Source organism: Notolepis coatsorum, assembly GCF_963971535.1.
Source record: "Notolepis coatsorum genome assembly, chromosome: 15".
In the NCBI taxonomy this organism is placed as follows: Eukaryota; Metazoa; Chordata; class Actinopteri; order Aulopiformes; family Paralepididae; genus Notolepis; species Notolepis coatsorum.
This window is the reverse complement of record NC_140179.1, coordinates 55,540,963-55,565,337: the sequence shown is the minus strand read 5'-3', so window position 1 is coordinate 55,565,337 and position 24,375 is coordinate 55,540,963. Positions and strand designations below refer to the sequence as shown.

Here is a 24,375-nt window from a genome sequence, read left to right as displayed (position 1 = left end):
GAAGACAAAGCAGAGGAACAGATTGGACATTGAACATGACCTCAGAGTTGCTTTGTCTACCATCACCCCAGACGTTGAGACTCTTGTCAGGAGCAAACAACATCCCCAGTTATCCCATTAGTTCCCTGGGATGTTAAGCTAAGAAGTCTGCTAAGAAGGATATATTATTTATTATTATTATTATTATTATTATTATTATTATTATTATTATTATTATTGTTATTATTATTATTATTATTATTATTATTATTATTATTATTATTATTATTATTATTATTATTATTATTATTATTATTTTATTTCATTGTGTTTTTAGCCCTAGTTGCACTTTTGTTGCAACCCCAGTTATCCCATTAGTTCCCCCAAACTTACTGTCGGTCTGTTATGTTAAGCTAAGAAGTCTGCTAAGAGCCCGGAAAAGGAGCCGCGCCCACAGGAAGCAGAGATGGAGGGTGTGACAGAAATAATCGTCAGATTAGTCGACTAATCGAAATAATCGTTAGTTGCAGCCATAGTCGGGGATATACTTTTTAAAATATACAGCCACAACAGTAAAATGTACAGTAATAGGTGTACAAAAATAAAAATAAAAAATAAAAACATGTAAGTGTCTACGTAAAGATAAAAACGTAGCTTACATTTTTTTACTGTTTCGTCCAATTGGACAGCACCCTGCTTCCTTTTTCATTGTGTTTGTTTTATTCTTCCTGTTGTTACTATAGATATATATTCATATTTTTACCCTTTCTTTTATATAGCTTCTCTTTCTTTGTAAAGTGTCCTTGAGTCCGAGAAAGGCACTTCTCTCTTTAAATCCAATTTATTATTATTATTATTATTATTATTATTATTATTATTATTATTATTATTATTATTATTATTATTATTATTATTATTATTATTATTATTATTATTATTATTATTAAAAAGTCATAAGTCAAAAGGTCCGGGAAGATTTCTAGAGTTAGTACTGTCACTCTGTGCTCAGTGAGGCAGTGAGGCACAGTGATATACAGTCTGATGGCTGTTGGAATGAAGGACTTCCTGTGCCGTTCAGTGTTGCATCTTGGGAGTCTTAGTCTAACACTGAACATGCTCTTTCTATCGGCCAAGTCCATGCTCCCGCGGGTTGAATGCCCATCACGAGAATATTCGTTTTTTCTCGTTTTTTTTTTTTTTAGCGATCTGAATTCATATTTCATCAACCGAGTCTACTGTTGGTAAATCAGCCACCCCAGGCGCTCAGATGTGAAAAAAGCGCCCCCTATCGTCTCCCAGATGGTAATTCACCCTTTTGGATTGGACTCAATGAAAAGGCATGAGAAAAAAAAACCCGGACTCCACATTTTACTTCTCAGGCATGTAACCGGGGTCGATCAGCTTCATTCTGGACCCTCAGAGCAGCGGGATTATGTGTTGTACAGTATACGCGGTGGATCAATAAAAGGATCGATTTTCGGAATGGCGATCAGGAATTGGAATAATCCATTTGGATACCATCTGATCTCAGGTAAGGAATCTATTTTACCAGTATTAGGATAATCAGACCTTTTTTCACGGAGATATAAGCTTTCCCCCTATAATGTGATATGGCTGTTTGACTGTAAAAGCGATCAGGAACTGAGAGAATCGATTTTCAGCGCGTGGCACTAGCGTGCACACGTACACATATACTATCGATAATTTAGCGTTTAACTATTCATAAATAGGCCGAAAAATTATAACGTTCTAGAATATTCCAGTACAGGGCGATTATCATGGAATCTCTTATTTTTTCCGTGAAAACGAGGGCTTTTCAAAATGATATAAAACGGAAATTAACCGATAAAAAAACAATCCGCTTCGACAATGTTGACTGGAAATGGGTCATTGATAATGCGACGGGCAGATTAGACACATAGCCATAATTTAAAACATAGATTAGGCGATATTAACGTTAACATTGAAGTGGTGCTGGGCATTCAAGGGGGTAAAAAGGAAAACATGGCCGGCTCTGAAAGTGACAAAATTGACTAAACAATATTATATTAATGGTTCCCTCCTATCTGTGTTGTTAGTGTACTTTATAAATTGGAACCAAAAAGGCTTTGAAAAAGTTAAATAATTCCAATGACCTGTTTTGCAATGTGTCCCTTCGGGTATGTGTGAGATTATGTGCCAAATAAATCGATGTTGTTTTTCGGGGGCGAAGCAACCCTTTAATGAATTCCTCAAGCCTTTGGAAACGGCATGCATGTTTAGTCGTATTAAGTCAATTGTGACACTGCCATTCATCAACCATCTACCTTTTAAAACGTGCAGAAATATTGATAAATGAGGTCCATTGTTTGGATCCAGCGCACGGCGGAAGCAACTGGGGTTTTCTCCGTGCTCCATGTTCCAACGTTGGCCCGCGTTCTTCTACGCAGCTCTCTCTTTTTAATAAAACGTTGGCCGACTTTGTTACTTTTATTAGCTTTAATGGACTTTGAAGGATGAGGACAATGAACCGATCCAACGGTTTCAAACTCGCGGGACCACCGACCCAGCGGGGCACCTACTCTTGTGTGGGCCATGGTACAAGTCTTTTTCTGAACCGTTCTTAACAAGGACAAGTCCAACAAGGACACATTGTTCTCGGGAGGGAGAGGTAGCAGGGAGTTGGAGTCGGGGGCCGGGAGGTTTAGCCAAACATGTCGCATGTTTCCTGGTTTTGACGATGGAAAGGTATTTGGTGGTGTGTAGATTTCCAGTACGAATTACAATATGATAAGACATAGTATTTATGTCTTAACACTAGGGATGGCCGATATTATCGGCCGATATCGGCAGTAAAATGTGATATCGAAAAATATCGGTATCGGTAAAAAAAATAAAAAATAAAATACCAATATTGCATCCAGTGAAATTATTAGTTACCTGAAATTATTCCGTTTTTTTGGGGGGGAAACCCTGCATATATCGGTATCAGTTGATATCGGTATCGGAAATGAAGAGTTGGACAATATCGGAATATCGGTATCGGTAAAAAAGCCAATATCGAGCATCCCTACTTAACACATAGACTGAAATACTTGTTGTCATGGTACTATTTATTTAAAAAGAAAACGCCTGCAATATTAGAATAAAAATATAATTGAGAATAGGTACATATTTATTTTACGATATGTACAGTATATATCATGGATGTTGGTGTAGTAAATGTATATGCCCTTTGCATGTATCCATGACAGTAAACGATAGGTTATGTAGATAACCTAGTTATATTAGTATTGGCTAAGCGTCCCGCTCTGAGCCTTATGAGATACTTCCATCTCCTGTGATACCTAATGTATCTCCCACGAACAAAAAACACATGCACCCCACCTGTATGGGGCCCCGCCCCTTATGGTGGTACCACCCATATAACCATGACTCTGGTCATGAAACACCCTTCCTCGCCAAAAACCCGTCCCAGGAAAAGACCCCTCAAGAGGGAACTCAGGGCGCGCAGAGCGGGACGCTTAGCCAATACTAATATAACTAGGTTATCTACATAACCTATCGTTATATTTCGTATAGCATCGCGTCCCGCTCTGAGCCTTACGAGATAATGGGGAAGAGCGGGCGCGAGACCCGACAGATGTACCCCCTGAGGACCCGTAAGCCCACATCAAGGGGTGCGGGGAGCCCTGTCACCCCATCCTTCCTAACGAAGGGGGGGCGCAGTCAACTCCACCTGAATGCGAACAAGAGGGAGCCAGAACCCCTTGAACACACCGTACAGGCGGAACCACGTGTGACTCAACACACTGCGGCCCATACCCATACACTCCTGCTACCCGACCAAAGGACGGGAAGCAGGAAAGGCCACAGACCCCAGAACCGCCTGGGAGACAGAACCCCCGGTCATGTCCATGAGGTAAAACCTTACAAAGGGGCCCGGTGAGGACCATGAAGCTGCAGCACAGATGTCCTCCACCGAGGCCCCACCCAGGAGAGCGGCAGAGGCAGCCACCCCACGAGTGGAGTGCGCCCTGACGCCCCCAGGGGGATCCTGCCCAGCCAACGTGTAGCAGAGGGCAATACCCTCGCACAACCAATGGGACAGGCGCTGCTTCGACAGTGCCTTACCAGCACGAGCCCCACCGTAACAGACAAAAAGCTGGTCGGTAACCCTGAAGTCCTGAGTACGGCTGAGGTAAAACCCCAAAGCACGGACTGGACATGACAGGTGAAGGCCCGCATCTAACTCACTAGTGTGAGGAGGAGGACGAAAAGCCTGAACCACAATATCCCGGGAGCGGAAGGAACTCCGGATATTCTTAGGCACGAAAGCAGGATTAGGTCGCAGAGTGGCACCGCAATCGGTCCGAAAAGACAGGCACTCTGGACGTACCGAGAGAGCACAGAGCTCACCCACGCGTTTAGCGGAAGTGACAGCCAGTAGGAACACGGTCTTGAAAGACAGCCGTCCCAACGGCGCCTGCTCGAGCGGCTCAAACGGGGCCAAGGACAACCGACCGAGGACCAATTGAAGATCCCAAGTCGGAGCCAAGGAGCGTTGCACCGGCTTAACGCGTCGAGCGCCAAGCAGGAAACGCTTCACAAGAGGATGGCTGAACAAGACATCCCCCTCAAATCCCTCATGATAGGAGGATATAGCTGCTGCATATACCCTCACTGTCGAAGCCGACAGACTATCAAGGAGAGACTGGAGATAACCCAGAACAGCATCCAGGGGGCAGGAGACTGGGTCCCAGCCCCCCCCCCTTACACCATTCTTGGAACGCACGCCACCTGCCCGCGTAAACCGCGACAGTGGAGGGAGCATGCGCACACCGGATGGTATCAACCACTGCGGGATCCATCCTCTCCAGACTCACCCTCCCACCAGCCACACCACCAGGCGTTGACCCAACACCGGAGGCTGGACAAGCACTCCGTTGTGCTGCGAGAGGGCCGTCGCTGACCACGGAATGACCCAAGGAGGAGCGACCAGAAGCTGGATTAAGACCGGGAACCACACTGACGTGCCCCGGTCCGGCGCGACCAGGATCACCGTCCTGCGCTCCCTCCGTATCCGCTCCAACAGCTGACTCAACAGCTGTACAGGAGGGAAGGCGTACAGAAGACCGGGCGGCCACGGAAAGGTCGAGAAGGCATCCACCCCCAAGGGGGGATGATCCGCTCGACTGAGCGAGAACCACAAGGGGCACTTGTGAGAACGTCGGCACGCAAACAGATCTACCGAGGCCTCCCCGAACCGATCCCAGATCTGTCTGACTATGTCGGGGCGGAGTTCCCACTCGTCGCGACGAGGACCGCCCCGAGACATTATATCCGCCGCCACATTTTCCGTACCAGGAACGTGGAGCGCCCGCAGACTGCGCAGCCTGCGGGATGCCCATAGCAACAGTTCGCGCGCCACCCGGAGCAGGCGGGCGGAACGAGTCCCACCCTGCCTGTTGATATACGCCGCCGCCGTCACATTGTCCGTCCTGATCAAAACATGTTCGCCTACCACCAGGTGGCCGAGCCGTTTGAGGACCAGGAGGACCGCCTTCAACTCCAACACATTGATATGCAGGACAGCTGGGTCGGCATGACCCGTCCAGCTGCCCCCCACTGCGTGGGTCCGAAACGCCCCTCCCCAACCTGTGAGAGAGGCGTCGGTGAAAACCGTGACGTGGGAGCCACTGCTGCCCATGGGGACCCCAGCGGAGAGGATACCCAGCCTCCCCCAGTGGGCGAGATCCCCCCATATCGACAAAGGAACCGTCAACCGTCTCCCTTTGCCCCACACCGGATCTATTCTCAAAGAGAGAAACCACCTCTGTATCCGCCTCATAAAGAGGAGGCCAAGAGGAACCACCGTGTGGGCCGCCGACATAAGGCCCAGCAGACGCATCACCTGCAGCGCCGTAACCGTCCCTCCCAGACGGAAACCCCCGAGCGCGTGACGGAGATCCCCCCGACGCTGCTCCGAGAGGGTCGCAAGCATGGGCTTCGACCTCAATGTCAAGCCCAAGTACTCCACCTGTTGACTGGGAAGAGGGGTACTCTTCTTCCAATTCACAGCAAAACCCAGGCTGGTGAGGAATTCCACCACCAGTCGAGTATGAGACCTGGCAACCTCCTCTGAACGGCTGAGGAGCAGAATGTCGTCGAGATAGAACAGAACTCGTATCCCCCGACGACGTAAAGGCCCCAGAGCAGCCGCCACGCACTTGGTGAATGTGCGGGGAGCCAGAGAATAACCGAACGGCATTCTGTGGTACTCGTACGCTACGCCCTGAAACAGGAACCGTAGGAACTTCCTGTGAGGAGGGAAAATGGGTATGTGAAAATACGCATCCTTCAGGTCTATGGAGGTGAACCAGTCCCCCCTCCTGACAGCAAGCAGAAGGAGTCGGACGGTCAACATCCTGAACGGTCTCACTACAATCAACCGATTGAACATGGACAGATTCAGTATAGGTCTGACCCCCCCAGTTTTCTTGGGCACCAGAAAATAACGGGAGTAGACGCCTGACATTGCGTCCTCTCTCGGGACCACAACGACGGCCTGCTTCGCCAACAGAGATTGAATCTCGTCGGCCAGGGCTGTCACCGCGCCCGACCCTAACAATAGGGTCGGCACCAAACCTGAGAACGGAGGATGGGGCCGCGCAAACTGCAAAACCAGCCCCGCCTCTAACGTTCTCCTCATCCACCGATTCAAGGGACATTCCCGTCGCCATATGTGAATATAATCCCACAGCGCCCCCGCCGTCAACTGACGCTGGGCCGCAAGGAACAGCAGATAATTGGCCCGGTCCCCCCCGTCGTGCAAAGCACCCAAGGGGGGACCCCGACAGAAAGGGCCGGTTTGATACGGGAGGAGCGGTCATCAAACTTGTGGACACACACTCACCCCCTGAACACCCCTCCAGCACACGCCGAGGAGCCGTTCCGCAGCCAGACACGCAAGGCCTGAGGACCCCATGGGCTCCTACACGCCGAAGCCCTGCAGTGATATTGCTACCACTCAAATCACGCCAGCCTCTCCTTTGCAGACCACTGCCGGTTTGACGGGAGTGGGAGGCAACAGCGCGATACCCCGCCTGGCGAGGGCGAAGCCGGGGTAACCCCTGCTGAGCATTCAACAGAAGAGGCACCGAGTCCCCCTGCTGACCACTGGAGCTAGTGGCAGCTGCAACACCAGGTTCCACCCACCCACAACCTGCGGTGTAGGAACCACGCGACGACGGAACATTCTCACGGACAGACCCATCAACTGGGTGTCAGCCCCTGTCTCCATGAGAAGTGAAGAATGGGGCCGCATACGCTTCAAAGAAGGTTCGCGGCCCGCAGCCAAAGGAGAACGCTCAAAGCCCCGCTTCTGGGGATACCAGAGAGAGGACTGAACGGGGAGCGGGCTGCTCGCGGCAAAATGACGACGGGGTGGTTTACCAACCCCGAAATCACCCAAAATGGCCGATCCCTCGGCCGCCAAGACTGTCGGCCTTGCGAAACCCTGTCGATTCTCCAACCAGGGCACCACTGGCGGGGGAAACATGGCCGCCTGTCGAGGATCTCGCCACAGTCGTTGACGAGACCGTGCTCCCACCCCTGGCTGCACAGCGTGAGGCGGTGTAGGACCCGAATCAAAAACCGCCTGCGCCTCCACAGAACGCCCAAAAAGACTATCTGTGGAAAAAGGAGTCGTGAGGAGAGAAAACCTATCCTCTTCCCCAAGAGGAGACTGCTCCAACCAAAGATGCCTAACAACCAAAGTCGATAGCATCCGAATCCTCCCCGCAGTTATAGCTTGCGACTGAGTCAAGATCTCTATAACACCACAAACATGAATCACGTTCATAGTGTCGGTTGGACCCAAAGACCTACAACCCGACGCCATCTTGGATAGGAAAGTAGCCAGCTGAGCCACAACACTGGCCGCCGCTAAATGCCATCCTGCAGCAGTATACCACTCATTCGTCCATACTGCCACCCTCCGAGCCGACATGCTATCAAGCAACGGCCGGGCGGAACGTCGTTCATCCCCGCCTGGGCACAAAAAAGAAGCTACCTGGCTACTTAGCCAAGGTACCCCCGGGCTGCACCCCGTCGTCAGCCCCTTCACCCGCAAAAAAGGTAAATAGAGCTCAGCGAACCCCCCCACACCCACCACCGACTGACCTTCATCAATGAAGGTGGCAAGAGGAGGGAAAAGCGGAATCCCGCGGCGGGGATTATTAGACATTCCAGCGTCAACATCAGCGTTAGCAGAAGAAGCAGCAGTAGCATTAGCATTAGCAGTAGCATTAGCGTCAACAGCATGTTCCAGGATCGCCAAGACATCGCCCACTACAGTGGAACGATCGCCAAGCCGCCCCGGCCCTGGTGCCGAAACATACTCCACAGCACGACCAACACCGACATTGACGCCTACTGACACAGACCTCACCTTTGTACAAGCCGACCCGTTAGCCAAACCTTGTACGCTGCCCCTCGGTCCGTCGCCGTCAGCCGAGGAACCACCAGCATAGGTCTGCGTCGTCTAAACAAGCTCCGGAGAATCCAGGGAAACACAATCCTCCGGTAAGCCCTCAACATTATTAATCTTCCTTAATCTTTTCATTCCGCTAGCTCGTATGGTGCAAGCATCCAGTACGCTGGGACGAAAATAGAGGAAGGGTGTTTCATGACCAGAGTCATGGTTATATGGGTGGTACCACCATAAGGGGCGGGGCCCCATACAGGTGGGGTGCATGTGTTTTTTGTTCGTGGGAGATACATTAGGTATCACAGGAGATGGAAGTATCTCATAAGGCTCAGAGCGGGACGCGATGCTATACGAAATATAACTTCATATTCAGTATATTTACCTCCCAGCCCTACATGGATCCATGACAGTATACCTTCATATTCAGTAAACCTCCCAGCCCTACATGGATCCATGACAGTACACCTTTATATTCAGTAGACCTACCAGTCCTACATGGATCCATGACAGTACACCTTTATATTCAGTAGACCTACCAGTCCTACATGGATCCATGACAGTACACCTTTATATTCAGTAGACCTACCAGTCCTACATGGATCCATGACAGTACACCTTTATATTCAGTAAACCTCCCAGTCCTACGTGGATGGTTTCATGTTGGCCATTTGTCCTCTTTCAATATGACGAACACATTGCTGACGCAGGGAACGGGGCTAAATGTTCCCTGCTCATTAAAACGAGAGGGAACGGCATTGAAATTTTCTTTTTGTAAATTGACAAATGATTATTTTTAGTTATTGTGAAAATGGGTAATAAATGACATAAGGCATAGGGCCCATCTGAGCCCTGTCTTTTTATTTACAACAAGGTTGTTGTTGTTGCCATAGTGACAAATGGCAAATGTCACCATTAATTTAGATCAATGATTAATAGGTCTTACCTAGAGATGTTGATATATCTGACATTGTTGTTTTATTATGTTATGATGCTCCCCTCGCATTCCATTTCCATCGCAACGAAATAGATGAATATGGCTATTACACCTGTGTCCCTACTCTGTAGAGTGAACTTTGTATGATAGCATGTACAATAATGCCGTATATATATATATATATATATATATATATATATATATATATATATATATATATATATATATATATATATATATATATATATATATTCTTATATAATCCTACATATAATCCTTTTTACATGTCATTCTGTGGATACTATATCTATATCTGTACATATCCCTTACCTACTACTCTTACTAGTCATACCGGCACCGCTGGCCAGTATGACTTATATTTCAAACGTGATTCATTCCATCATTGCACACTAGTTAGTTAGATGACATGTTGCGCATGTTATGACTTTGAACGTCTGCCATTTCCACCGCAAGGATGGCACATAAGTAACGATACGATACATCGGTCATGAATATGCAAATCGACAACCTTTCATGGTCCACAATGTCGACTCATTGTTGCAACCCTAATTACATTTACATTTACATTTAGTCATTTAGCTGACGCTTTTATCCAAAGCGACTTACAAGTTCTGTACGACAAGCCATCAGGAAGGGCACAACTCTATCAGCTGAGCAACAATGTTCATCAAAGTGTTGAGTGCTACAGTGTAGGTTAGTTTATTAGGACAAGTGCATGACAGTACGGTTAGTTAGGGTTAGATTTTTTTTTTTTTTTTTTTTTTTTTAATTCAGATAATGGTTGAAGAAGTGCGTCTTTAGTCGACGGCGAAAGATTGGACGTGATTCGGCTGTCCTAACTGGGGTGGGTAGTTCATTCCACCATTGTGGGGCAAGGACTGAGAATAGGCGACTTCTCTTTGATGACCCTCCCGGAGCTTGGATAGGAGTAGGTCTGAGGCGGCCAGAAGATGCAGAGCGTAGGGGTCTTGAGGGTGTGTAGTTAGAGACCATTGACCGGAGGTAGGCGGGAGCGGTTCCCTTTGCCGCACGGTATGCTAGGTCGAGGGCCTTGAAGCGGATTCGTGCAGCAATGGGGAGCCAGTGCAGGTCCCTAAGAAGTGGGGTGACATGGGCCGACTTCGGTAGGTTTGAGATCAGGCGGGCCGCTGCGTTCTGAATGAGTTGAAGAGGCTTAGTGGCAGTGGCCGGGAGGCCAGCGAGCAGTGCATTGCAGTAGTCGAGGCGGGAGATGACTGTTGATTGGACGAGGAGTTGGGTGGCTTCTTTTGTCAGGAAGGGGCGTATCCTTCTGACATTGCTCAGGAGGAATCGGCAGGTTCTGGTCGTCGCTGCGATGTGAGCAGAGAAGTTCAATTGGTCGTCGAGGACAACACCAAGGTTCTTGGCGGTCGGGGACGCAGTCACAGCTGCATTCTCGACTGTGATTGAAAGGTCGGTTATTAGCACTATTACTCTGTAGTACTAGCCTAATTCATATATTTTATACCTTGTTTAATCACCTGTACATTTGCACTCTGATTGGATGCCAAACTTATTTTCATTGTACTGCACTTGTGCTGTATAATGATGGCAATATATTTTAATCTAATCCATTAACGAGGTAGTACTGGCCGATACTTGATACGGAAGAAATCAATAAGCCAATTCAGTATATAGGCAGTAGTGGCCTCAACTAAAGGTTAGAGAAGCTGGCACTTAATCCCCACTGCTTCAGTGGATCAACAGTGTCCGACTGTGGTTGTACTGGGCAGCTCCTAGTGGTCAACAGTGTCAGACTGTGGGTGTACTGGGCAGCTCCTAGTGGTCAACAGTGTCAGACTGTGGTTGTACTGGGCAGCTCCTAGTGGTCAACAGTGTCAGACTGTGGTTGTACTCGGCAGCTCCTAGTGGTCAACAGTGTCAGACTGTGGTTGTACTGGGCAGCTCCTAGTGGTCAACAGTGTCAGACTGTGGTTGTACTGGGCAGCTCCTAGTGGTCAACAGTGTCAGACCGTGGTTGTACTGGGCAGCTCCTAGTGGTCAACAGTGTTAAACTGTGGTTGTACTGGACAGCTCCTTGTGGTCAACAGTGTCAGACTGTGGTTGTACTGGACAGCTCCTAGTGGTCAACAGTGTCAGACTGTGGTTGTACTGGACAGCTCCTTGTGGTCAACCGTGTCAGACTGTGGTTGTATTGGACAGCTCCTAGTGTTCAACAGTGTTAGACTGTGGTTGTACTGGGCAGCTCCTAGTGGTCAACAGTGTCAGACTGTGGTTGTACTGGACAGCTTTTATTGCATCCAATTGGCGAGCATTTTATTTTCTGGCCTATGGTATGTACCTCATACTATGCGGTTGAGCACAGTCGAGGTTGGGTAGACAAGCAGCTATCACTGGCCTAGACTACAGTACAGAGCGGTCTGTAACACTAGCTTTTCTAAAGAGCATGTCTCTTCTATACTGTACTTGCCTTATCTGGTGTTCATCTAGGCATGTATTCCTGCTCGTGAAACAGGAGGCGGCCACTCAGTGTAATAACCGGCTCCTGGTTATTGCAGGTCATATTATAATGACATTTACACCTTAAATAAAACAGTAGTGCTGAGTAAACACATCTCCTTTTACAACCTCCCTGCTTTTAGTTATATCTGTTCAAACAGACCAGTGACTGTGTGCTGCTGCCGTCATTTGAAAGCCTCCAAACTGCTGCTATCATGTGAAAGAAATTATGTCTGCATTGTTGTTTTTTAACCTTATTTAACACATTCCCTGCCACACTTCTATCCATCAATGTAGGCTCACTGCCACCACTCTAAGCCTATGGAGATGTTCACCTTCTTTGCAGGGCTATAACTTTTTAAATTGTATTGCTAAATTGACATTACTATGGCCCATTCAACATCGATTATCTATCGTTCAGGATGTAGGAACGTTATACTTTTTCATTCATAGATTCTTCCAAAAATACCTTTTAGAATATAAGTATGTTTTTATCGTTTTCTGCAGTAATTCATAGAACGTGAGTTATAGGCATAAACGCATATATAGATTATCAACTGCCGTTTATTGCCGATACACGCTATATAAAAAAATTCAACTGTACATGATCGTATACGTTATGATTCATCAAACACGCTGTACAACGGGATTGGCGGTGGATGTGTTAATGTTTTCTCTCTTTTAGGTAGTAGTAAGATAATTTTATTTTAAACATTATGATATTGTAAGAAAGGGGCAGGACTAGATATGCTGTGCTTCCTTCTACCCCTTATCCAACTCATACTTGTTTTTCTATGGATGAAGACTTGTTTATTTATGTTTACATTTTGTATGTGATTTGTGTTTGTTGTGTTTGAGATAAATAAAGATCAAGTAAAATCCTCCAAAAGCCTCCAAACTGCTGCCAGCATGTGAAAGCCTCCAAACTAGGGCTGCTGAACAATTGTATTTCAATTCCGATTCACAAGGCTCCGATTCGGTTCAATTCTATCTGGATTCAGTCAGGTTGGATGTTGCCGGGTTCTGGGGGGGCCTTGAACAAGAGAAACCATTCAATGTTGTTGTTTTTTTTAATTATTATTTTCTTCACTATTATTTCCTGACCCTTAGCAGCCTCACGGTTGAGCCAGCCTGGTGCAGAGACACACTCCACCTCTCCCCTCCACACCTGCCTGCTGTAAGACGAGTCCTTTGGCAGGTTGGAGAGGGTGGAGGGAGGGGTGAGGAGGGGTGAGGGAGGGAGGGGGGGGGGGGGTGTAGCAGCGCAGCCTGACCTCCGCTGCTCTGCTAACTTCACTGTTTAGTTGGATGATAGCCTCTCCATTGGCGCTCAGTGAAGCGCTAGCTTCATTCACCGCGCTCATCTAGATCTGGCTGAGCAATGTGATACTCTCTCCCTCTCTCTCTCCCTCTCTCTCTCTCTCTCTCTCTCTCCTCTCTCTCTCTCTCAATACTCGGTTATCTCTCTCTGTCTCACTTTCTTGATACTTTGATATATCTCTACCTCTCTCTCTATAGCTACCTGCCCTGTGGAATGCTGCCCACCCCAGGGAAACGGGCACACACACACACACACAGACTCAGGCCAACTGCATATACACCAACTACATATACACAAATGCTAACCACACATGCACTCACACACACACAAACAAACACACACACAAACACACACAGTCACACTAGTCACATACGCACATACACACACATCCTAAAGCAGCATGCAAACACACACACACACACACACACACACACACTAACCACATTCACGCTAACCACATACACACACACAGTCACACAGTCACACTAGTGATAGAAACACACACTAGATACATATAGAGACACCAGCCACTCGGGCAGTGCCAGGAAAGCCCTCCTTCCTTCCCTGCTATCTCTCTCTTACGGGTACAGAGTCACCTAAGCTCCCATCTCTCCTTTCCTGTTTTATCTAAGAATAACAAAGGACCAGCCGTTTGTTGACACTACAGAACTTCCACCTCCGACTAAAAACCACTACTCAAACACGCTCCATTTCACCAGAGGCCGGTCGGACCTGCGGCTGGGTGCCGTACCATGTGGAGAACAAAGGATCCGACACCGGTAGTAGTGGCCAATATTAGCTTAAAACACCGGATCTGATAACTGGGGGGGAAATGCACGTTTTATTATCCGCTCCGTTGGATGTGAACGAGTTCCGATATCAAGCCTGTTAATGTTTGATTTGTCAAAACTGTGCAACAGAACTTTGAGCTTATGAATGAAGTCATACCCCGGAAATCCGATCGTTAGAAATAGCCTTGTTTATGACCGGTAAAGTAAGCCACTGTGATCGTTACATAAACAACATGCTTCACGTTCGGTAAAATCGCAATCACGATTACAAGTTTATATGTAATTACTAATTACACATGTTAAGGGACACTATAGGTTTTGAGGCGAGCAGATCTGCTAGCGATAGGTTTGGAAGAGCTCCTCCCCCACAGAGCGAGCCTCGATGCCTTGGTGCATTCATTGACAATCCTGCTGCCTTTCTATCCGAGTTCAAAAGGTAGACGATACTGCCATCTGGTGAGATTCGATCTGCATTGCAATTCCAATGTTTGTAGCTGTGCCACAGTGATTCAGAGAGCCGAGTCTGTAGAGCGGGGATAAAGGGAAAAAGATCAAACGATCGAATAACGAGTATACTCGTTATTGGCACTCAAGCGTTAGTGTTCCTGTCTATATCCCTTAGTGTCACTCTACCACTCAAAATCAGATCATACTCAAATTATTATTTGTAATTATATTATGAAGGTATACTGTCGTGGATCCATGCAAAGCTACATATTTTTTTTACAATACTGCCATTCACAATATATACATATTACAAAATATAAATATAATAGTAAATATAATATACATTATAAAATCATAACAATAAGACAACAAGACGAGGCAAAAAGCAAGGATAACAAATCAATTAAAACAACATGATTGACAAAGGTTATAGATCAAAGTTTTAAACGTGCAGCTGTAATTACAAAGTAAAAGAAAATGTACTTTTTGGAATGAAATGGCACCAATTATAGTTTATTCTTTCATAGTTTATTACCACGATGAGTGTATTAAAAGATAAAATGCATATTAAAAAGATATTTTGCATTGTAATTTGTACTGCAAAACGAAATACTAAGCATTCTGAATCTTGTGTTGGCAATGAAAAAGATGGAAGTCTTGTCATTCCGACCACACCCACAATGGAAACGCAATGTAGGCCCAAATAACTGGTCCCACGCTGGGGGAGCTCCAGAGACGCGTCGGTCGGCGCTGAACCCCTGACCTGCCCTCCTCTCCTCGGGGGGAACCCTCCAGCGACGACGGGCTGTTTAAAACGGGGACACTTGTCCCGTTGAGTTCAGTGATTGAGGATGTTATCTAGCTGTCTAAACACAGCCTCTTCTCCCTGGCTCTCAGCCTGGCCTGAGAGCCCACATGGTGTGCACACACACACGCACACACACACACGCACACACACACACACACACACACACACGCACACAGATAAAGGGATCTCTCTCCCTCTCTCTTGCTCTCTCTCACACACACAAAACCAACCTGTGTCCAGACAGAGAGCAGCTGGTAGACTGGACTGTCCTGTCAAACAAGGCCATCAGACTCGCATTCTACACATTCTGTTTATCCTTTATCTATTCCATCATTATAGCTATCATATTCTCTCTCCTTCTCCTGTCAAACAAGACATCAGACTCACGTTCTGTTTGTCCTCTAACTCTTATCATTCTATCTATCCTGTCCCCTATCTCGATCCTTCCTCAGAACAGTGTTGTTGCTATCTGGGAGCAAAGATGCAATATTTAGTATAACCCGGTCCCAACTAGAGGGAGATAATGGAGCCCCAAGACGGGCAGTACAGGAAGCAGAGGCGGCTCTTAGGCATATATAGGGAGGTGTAGTCTGACGTCACTTTAGTTTCCCGCGCGGTCCACCCGCCTCATTGCACCTTTACCTACAATGTCTATAGGGAGGTGAATTCATTGCGGTTTCCCGCGCTGTCCACCCGTCTTGAAATGGCAATGTATTTCCAATGGACCCATGTCTAAATCGTCTCGTTTTAAAACAAATAAACAAATAAAACAAACATTGGCATGGTGTACCTTTCTGTGTGTATTCATCCACAATATATAGCTCAACATGAAACAATTTGCAATTAATTGTAAACTTATTACGTATAATTTTATTTTATTTCAACCAAAAATGCTTAAACAATAATGTTAGTGATATAAGGGAATTCATTTTGTGCAAAAATGGAAAGCTTGCCAATGTTCATGAGGCAGAATTGTTACAATAGCCCAGGGGTGGCCAACCAGTCAGAGACTAAGAGCCACAAAAATTACTGTGGTACCACAAAGAGCCACACCATATACCAGCGTTTCTCAACCTTTTTTTTCAGTCACGGCACCCTTCATGTGTTTATACTGTAGGTCTCACCCTCTGGCCTCTGAAGTTGCTAATGTCTTTTTTATGTGGGCCTCACAGGGTTAAAAGCACCATGTGAGACCCACGGTTGCAAAATTACTAAATCACTTTTAGCCATTAAAAAAAAAAATCTGTAAATGTTTATTTAAAAAAATTTAAGCACATGTATAGTCAATTGGTCCTGTTGTTCAGCCTCACAATGCTATTGGATAGTAAATGTGTGTATATGTCCCACCCTCTGGCCTCTGAAGTTGCTAATGTCTTTTTAATTTGGGCTTCACACTTAAGCCCGAGATATACAGTAAAAGTGTATATTCTCAGCATTACGTTTGTTTAGCAATGATTTTAATTAGTTATTAGTGAAATATAAGATTATAGAAATATCAAGGCATTGAGTCGGAAACCGGCGCATATTGACAGGAGGAAGTGGCACAGCCAAAAGTGATTGTAGTCTTTTGAAGGAAGAGACTCAGGGCTTTCAAATTTCGAAAAACTACCCTACCCAGCTCACGCCAGCCCCTGTCAATCATCTGACTTCTTGATTTACTTTTTTATTTCTCTTATTTTTTGGGATTATCTCCAACAAACCTGAATGTTATTGCCATAAAACAGAACGCAGTTAGTGTATCTACCTTTCTGTGAATGTCTAGCAAAAAACGGTGTTGCAATATGATGAAAAATGGTGGAGAAATTTACATTATAAAAAAGATGGCAGAATTCAATACTGTATCTACAAAACCTTCTGTTTAATCATCTTCCCTTTATTCATTTGCTTAGATTTTTCAGGCCTGATATTTAGCATGGTGTTATTCACAGTCAAAGATTTTTTTTAAGGCGAGACACTACAGGTGACTAGGGTAAAAAATGTAACTAATAGATATCACAATGAAACTTCCCCAGTTGATTACTTATATTAACACTTTAACTGCCGGGAAACGCTTTACAGCGTCATTCCCGGCCATGCTCAAGTTGCCGAAGGACGCTTTACAGCGTCTTTAACACTTTGGTTGCCTTGGGTTAAATTCATGATATACCATAGGTTGCCGGCTCTATTTGTCTATGGAGAAGTACCCCTTCTTTGCATGGCTATAACTTTTTAAATTCTATTGCTACATTGCCATTATTAGGGCCCATTCAAAGTCCTATATGTATTGTTCATTGTGTAGCAACGTTAAACTTTTTCATTCACATATTCATAGTAAAGTATGGTCTAATGTATAAGTATATTTTCATCTCTTTCTGCAGCTTTCTCCAGAACGTGATCTATAGCCCCAAATGCATTATATTGATGATGCAATACAGTTTTATGGCAATCAGCGCGATATAAAAAATTCCAACTAGACGTACTTCTAGAAGTTACTACACGTCATCTGATGTTGACCGGATGGGCTAGGGGGCGTTTATAATTCCGTGGGCAGCGTTATACCAATCATCTAATGTGGGTCAAATGTTGATAATAGCAGTTAGTATCGAAGACGGTAACGTTACACGCTGAAACTCACCCCAGTCTCCACGCGCCGTTGGGCGATCATCGTAGAGTAGAAATCTTATCATTATGGGATGTATTTTTACCCGGTCCATCTCCAGCTTGTATAATGGTATATACGTCCAAATCATGTTGTTTATCGAGTTATTGCCAATCGATCACTGTGTAGCGTGACGAGCCAGAGTCCCGGGACCTATAGCGAGTGCCCGGAAGTAATACGGAGTCCAGCACAACCTCTATGGCACATCCTGTTTAAGCGATTGCGCCGATCGGCCACCAGATGGCGCTCCTGAACCGCCAGAGAGCTCAGTGGGTCCTGCTGGTGGATCTCAGGCCAGCGGAGGGGACATATGAATCCGATCGCAGATTTTTGAAATATTGATATAAGGACGCTGGACAGCGTCCTCCGGCAACTTGAGCATGGCCAGCAATGACGTCAAAACACGTTTCATGGCAGCCAAAGTGTTAACACTATGGGTGCCGGAGGTTAAATTCATGCTATACCATGGGTTGCCAGCTCTATTTGTCTATGGATAAGTACCCCTTCTTTGCATGGCTATAACTTTTTAAATTCTATTGCTACATTGCCATTATTAGGGCCCATTCAAAGTCCTATATGTATTGTTCATTGTGTAGCAACGTTAAACTTTTTCATTCACATATTCATAGTAAAGTATGGTCTAATGTATAAGTATGTTTTCATCTCTTTCTGCAGCTTTCTCCAGAACGTGATCTATAGCCCCAAATGCATTATATTGATGATGAAATACAGTTTGATGGCAATCGGGGCGATATAAAAAATTTCAATTGGACGTACTTCTAGAATGATCTACGTATGATCTGATGATGACCGGATGGGCGGGGGATCGTTTATAATTCCGTGGGCAGCGTTATATCATTCATCTAGTGTGGGTCATATGTTCATCATAACAGTTTATATGGAACACGTTCAAGAATAACGCTGAATCTCACCGGATCTTCCTCGCGCCGTTGGACGATCAGCGTGGTGTAGACCGTTTTCGATTATGGGATGTTTATCCTGATGAACCATTTCCAGCTTGTATAATACTATATACGTCCAAATCATGTTGTTTATCGAGTTATTGGCAATGGATCGCTATTATATTGTGACGAGCCAGAGTCCCGGGACATGTACCGAGTGCCCGGAAGTAATATGGCCGACCAGCACAACCTCCATAGCACTTCCTGTTTGGCGATTGCGCCGATCGGCCACCAGATGGCGCTCCTGAACCGCCAGAGAGCTCAGTGGGTCCTCCTGGTGGATCTCAGGCCAGCGGAGGGGAAATATGAATCCGATCACAGATTTTTGAAATATTGATATTAAGACAAGACTTTTTTGTATTACAAGTTTTCTGAAATTGTATGTTTAAATATGCAAATGAGGCATGATCTACTTAAATATGCACTAATTTGCATATAGAAATCAGAACATTGGATAAAGCCATTTTCAAAATTATAGTTTCATTTTGTTGACATATTAGAGCCAAAGGTTATTACAGAGGGGATTTTGGATATCTCTTTTTATCACTCCATAAATCAGAAAATACTCCATTCAGTCCATTTGTATGGTAAAATTCCATATTTTGCCATGTTTTTAGGAATAAAATGTGATATAAATCAGGGTATGTGATATCAACAAACCATTCTGTAAATACCTTCAGAACATAGATATGAATAGAACTGGAAGATTTGGTGTATGTGAGTGCTACTGAAGTGGATATTTCTGGCTCAGAGTATGAGGAAAAACTCATTAAAACTCATTTTTGGGAAAATGCCTTCAAAGTTCGGTATTGTAAAATGCCATACATTTTTAGACCGCTATTTACAAACACAATACCTAATCAAACCATTAGTAATTGACAACCTAAACACATGCCTGATAATCGAATAATAATAATAATAATAATAATAATAATAATAATAATAATAATAATAATAATGATGTTATTGAACTGAACAGAACTACACACAGGCTACAAACAGTGTGTATTGAGCCGTACTGTATGTACCCATTCTGCAATCTGTTAATAAAGTTTTCATTCAATGAATCAATCTGCACGGTGATTGATTGAATGTACATTTCATTAACAGATTGCAGAATGGGTACAATACAGTACGGCTCAATGCACACAATTGTTAAGGGGATGCAGACCAGAGAAAGACTTTCGTCTTGTTTACATCAGGGTCCCCCATTTTCAATTCATAATGAATTTTAAGTAAGGGTGCAACTTGCTCTGTGCAATCCATTCTTTGTGGATCTAGCCCACAGTATTTCTGACACTGGGAATACATTCCCTGAGATCCATAGATGTCCCTAGATTCAGATACCAAGAACATGCAAATGGACCATTTAAAAGAAATCTGTAAATGTTTATTCTACGTCCTTATGGAATGAGTGAAATTTTTTTTTTATAATAATTATTATTATTAAATTATGGATGGAAGAGCCACACATTGACGGGCTACATGTCCACCCCTGCAATAGCCGATAATACACTTTCCCAATAATAAATCCCTATACGGGTGGACCGCGCGGGAAACTAAAGTGACGTCAGACTAACACCTCCCTATAGACATTGTAGGTAAAGGTGTAACGAGGCCAGAGGGGGCCTGGGGCTGGACGGGAGGAAGTTGTTAGTGGAGCAGGTTCATCAACCAGAGGAAGGAGTGAGCTGTACAAGGGCTGTGGCCCAACGCTAAGCAGAGGGACCTGTGGAACATAATACAAGTTATAATAGGAGCTACTTATATCTATCCTTCTCTCTGCACTCTACCCTATCCTTCTCTCTGCACTCTACCCTATCCTTCTTTCTGCACTCTACCCTATCCTTCTCTCTGCACTCTACCATATCCTTCTCTCTGCACTCTACCCTATCCTTCTCTCTGCACTCTACCCTATCCTTCTCTCTGCACTCGACCCTATCCTTCTCTCTGCACTCTACCCTATCCTTCTCTCTGCACTCTACCCTATCCTTCTCTCTGCACTCTACCCTATCCTTCTTTCTGCACTCTACCCTATCCTTCTCTCTGCACTCTACCATATCCTTCTCTCTGCACTCTACCATATCCTTCTCTCTGCACTCTACCATATCCTTCTCTCTGCACTCTACCCTATCCTTCTCTCTGCACTCTACCCTATCCTTCTCTCTGCACTCTACCCTATCCTTCTCTCTGCACTCTACCCTATCCTTCTCTCTGCACTCTACCCTATCCTTCTCTCTGCACTCTACCCTATCCTTCTCTCTGCACTCTACCATATCCTTCTCTCTGCACTCTACCCTATCCTTCTCTCTGCACTCTACCCTATCCTTCACTCTGCACTCTACCCTATCCTTCACTCTGCACTCTACCCTATCCTTCACTCTGCACTCTACCCTATCCTTCTCTCTGCACTCTACCCTATCCTTCTCTCTGCACTCTACCCTATCCTTCTCTCTGCACTCTACCCTATCCTTCTCTCTGCACTCTACCATATCCTTCTCTCTGCACTCTACCCTATCCTTCTCTCTGCACTCTACCCTATCCTTCACTCTGCACTCTACCCTATCCTTCACTCTGCACTCTACCATATCCTTCTCTCTGCACTCTACCCTATCCTTCTCTCTGCACTCTACCCTATCCTTCACTCTGCACTCTACCCTATCCTTCACTCTGCACTCTACCCTATCCTTCTCTCTGCACTCTACCCTATCCTTCTCTCTGCACTCTACCCTATCCTTCTCTCTGCACTCTACCCTATCCTTCTCTCTGCACTCTACCCTATCCTTCTCTCTGTACTCTACCCTATCCTTCTCTCTGCACTCTACCCTATCCTTCTCTCTGCACTCTACTAGAGTTGTCACGATACCAACATTTTTGTTTCGATACTATACCAATATGAATTTCTATACTTTTCCTCAAAATCAGGGAAACACTCTCAGATGTCATTATTGTTCTTTATTTTAAAACACAACAATGAACAATGACAATAATTAATAAATTAAATTAAAAGCAATGGCATTCAAAATGCTGGAGAGTTTTTTTTTGCACTCAAAGCAGTTGCTGTACAAGGTTTCTGAACCCAGCTTTCTCAACTGTATAAATTATTGGAACTTGGTCCATACAGATGAACTCTGCGACTGCCCTGTTGATCCTTTTATCATCTTTGGACTAATTTGTGTACTTAATATGCTGCTAAAAAAAACTGAGGTTAGGTTGCTTCTGAGTGGGGGGAGTCACTCTGTGACCCAAATGCAGCAGACTTCTGTAGTTAAAAAAAATTCAAAGGGTAGAAAAAGTATGGTTGTATAACTTGTATTATTATACATTTGTCATAGCAGAGGGCCTAATTAGTTTGAGATACCATAACCTAGAAAACATTTTGATGAGTGAGACTGATTATAGCCTATCATAATCTAGAACTAGGTTATGTCATATTGTAGGCTGTTTAACAAAAATTAAATAGATTTCCGTTGTCTTTATACAGTATGTATGAACCATTAATGGGCAATTAGTCTTATTTGCCAACACAATGAACCCGGAAATTTTGGAACCACCAAACTTTTATGATAGATATGGATAGTATGGGTCACCAGCACTTAGAAACTGCCGGATGCTAAGTTGTACATGTTGGGCAACTTTTTTTATTTCCATAATTAGCTATATTTGCTTAATCACCTAAATGGACAAATCTCAGAAACTACTTGATCAATTTCAACAATGTTGGAGTGGTTTTGGGGGTTATTCGGGATGCTGAATCCATTTGTGATACTCAAGAGTTTCGGAATTGCAATATTTACTGGAATTTACCAAATTTCAATTTCAAGAGAAATTCTGCTGAATAATATTATGGGGAAACATACTCCTTGCTTACAAGTCTTGGTTATCATAGACTCCGGTCTACTGTAAGCTTTAAGTCCCACATTAACAAGGTGACAAAAACATAATTCTTCCACCTTAGAAACAAAGCTAAAGTACAACCATTTATAAATCAAAAGGATGCTGAAAAACGGATCCATGCCTTTATTCCAAGCCGACTGAAGAAAATACTTCAACTTGTGTGTGTCTGTGTGTGTGGACTGCGAGCCCATTGCCTGTCTGACTCCAGATCAGCGGAGGCGGAGTTTTTTATTTTGACGTGGCATTGATCCATTGTTCTATTGAAGCCCATTACCACCATCCTCTCGCTAAACAACTTGTACACCTCGTTGTTTTTGTGAGTGCCCACAAGCAGCTGTTTTATTTGGTCTTCTGCCCATATGTCGATCAGGACTTTCACTTCGCCCAAGTCTGTCCACGAGACATGTTTACACATTGTGCTTGTTTTGCAGTGAATGCGCGCCGCGGTAATAATAATAATAATAAGCAGTGTTTTTTTTCTTCCTTCGACCCAAGATGCACAGTTAGATATATATAGATAGATAAATAGATAGATAGATAGATAGATAGATAGATAGATAGATAGATAGATAGATAGTGTTGTTTTGCAGTGAATGCCGCGCGCGCGGTAATAATAATAATAAGCCGGGTGTTCCTTCGACCCAAGATGCACAGTTATATAGATAGATAGATAGATAGATAGATAGATAGATAGATAGATAGATAGATAGATAGATAGATAGATAGATAGATAGATAGATAGATAGATAGATAGATAGATAGTGTTGTTTTGCAGTGAATGCCGCGCGCGCGGTAATAATAATAATAAGCCGGGTGTTCCTTCGACCCAAGATGCACAGTTATATAGATAGATAGTGTTGTTTTGCAGTGAATGTAATAATAATAATAAGCCGGGTGTTCCTTCGACCCAAGATGCACAGTTATATAGATAGATAGTGTTGTTTTGCAGTGAATGTAATAATAATAATAAGCCGGGTGTTCCTTCGACCCAAGATGCACAGTGCAGGTGACTTCCTACGTTTGGTCCGATGAAGCGAACCGAGACCTATGTTTTTTGGCGGACCAGAGTTTGCGTGTTTGGTCCGCGGACCGAGTTCGACGCGCATACAAAATACAGTCTCAGCCAATCACATCAATTTGTACAGTTAGTTAGCTCCACTCCATTGCGAATTAAAAGGTAGCCAGCCAGCACAGCCCGTATTAGCTAGCTACAGTTGCTAGGTAGCTAACGTTAGCCAACGGAAGAATTATAGCTAGCTAGCCAACAGCTGAAAAAACGAACGCCAATGATGTTATCAGCCGTTGATATTATGATATTATCAGTAGCTAGCCAGCTAGATAACGTTAGACAACGCCTCGTGTATTAAACTAAAGTGAATAGTTTACTGGGCCATTTTGTTTAATGCTTCAGTCACGTTGAAAGAGGAGAGCTGCACTCTTGCTATCTTCGGAGCGAATAAGAGGATGTTGACAAGACGGGTCTGTGAGGGGGAGGGGCAATGAGAGCACTGCGATCAGCGTGTGCGAGCGTGTGTGTGCGTCAACAACTTGCTGTAGGAGGAGAGAAGACAGCGAGTAATCGATCACTACTCGAGTACATCATGCGATCAATCTATCTGGATTTTT

At 44.8% G+C, this 24,375-nt stretch overlaps 1 protein-coding gene across 1 annotated transcript in view; it reads left to right on the top strand.

The window, feature by feature from the left end:
• The window catches only part of cox10 (cytochrome c oxidase assembly factor heme A:farnesyltransferase COX10), a 176,256-nt gene that overhangs the window by 133,179 nt on the left and 18,702 nt on the right, over positions 1 to 24,375 (top strand). The gene's annotated exons all lie outside the window — the stretch shown is intronic.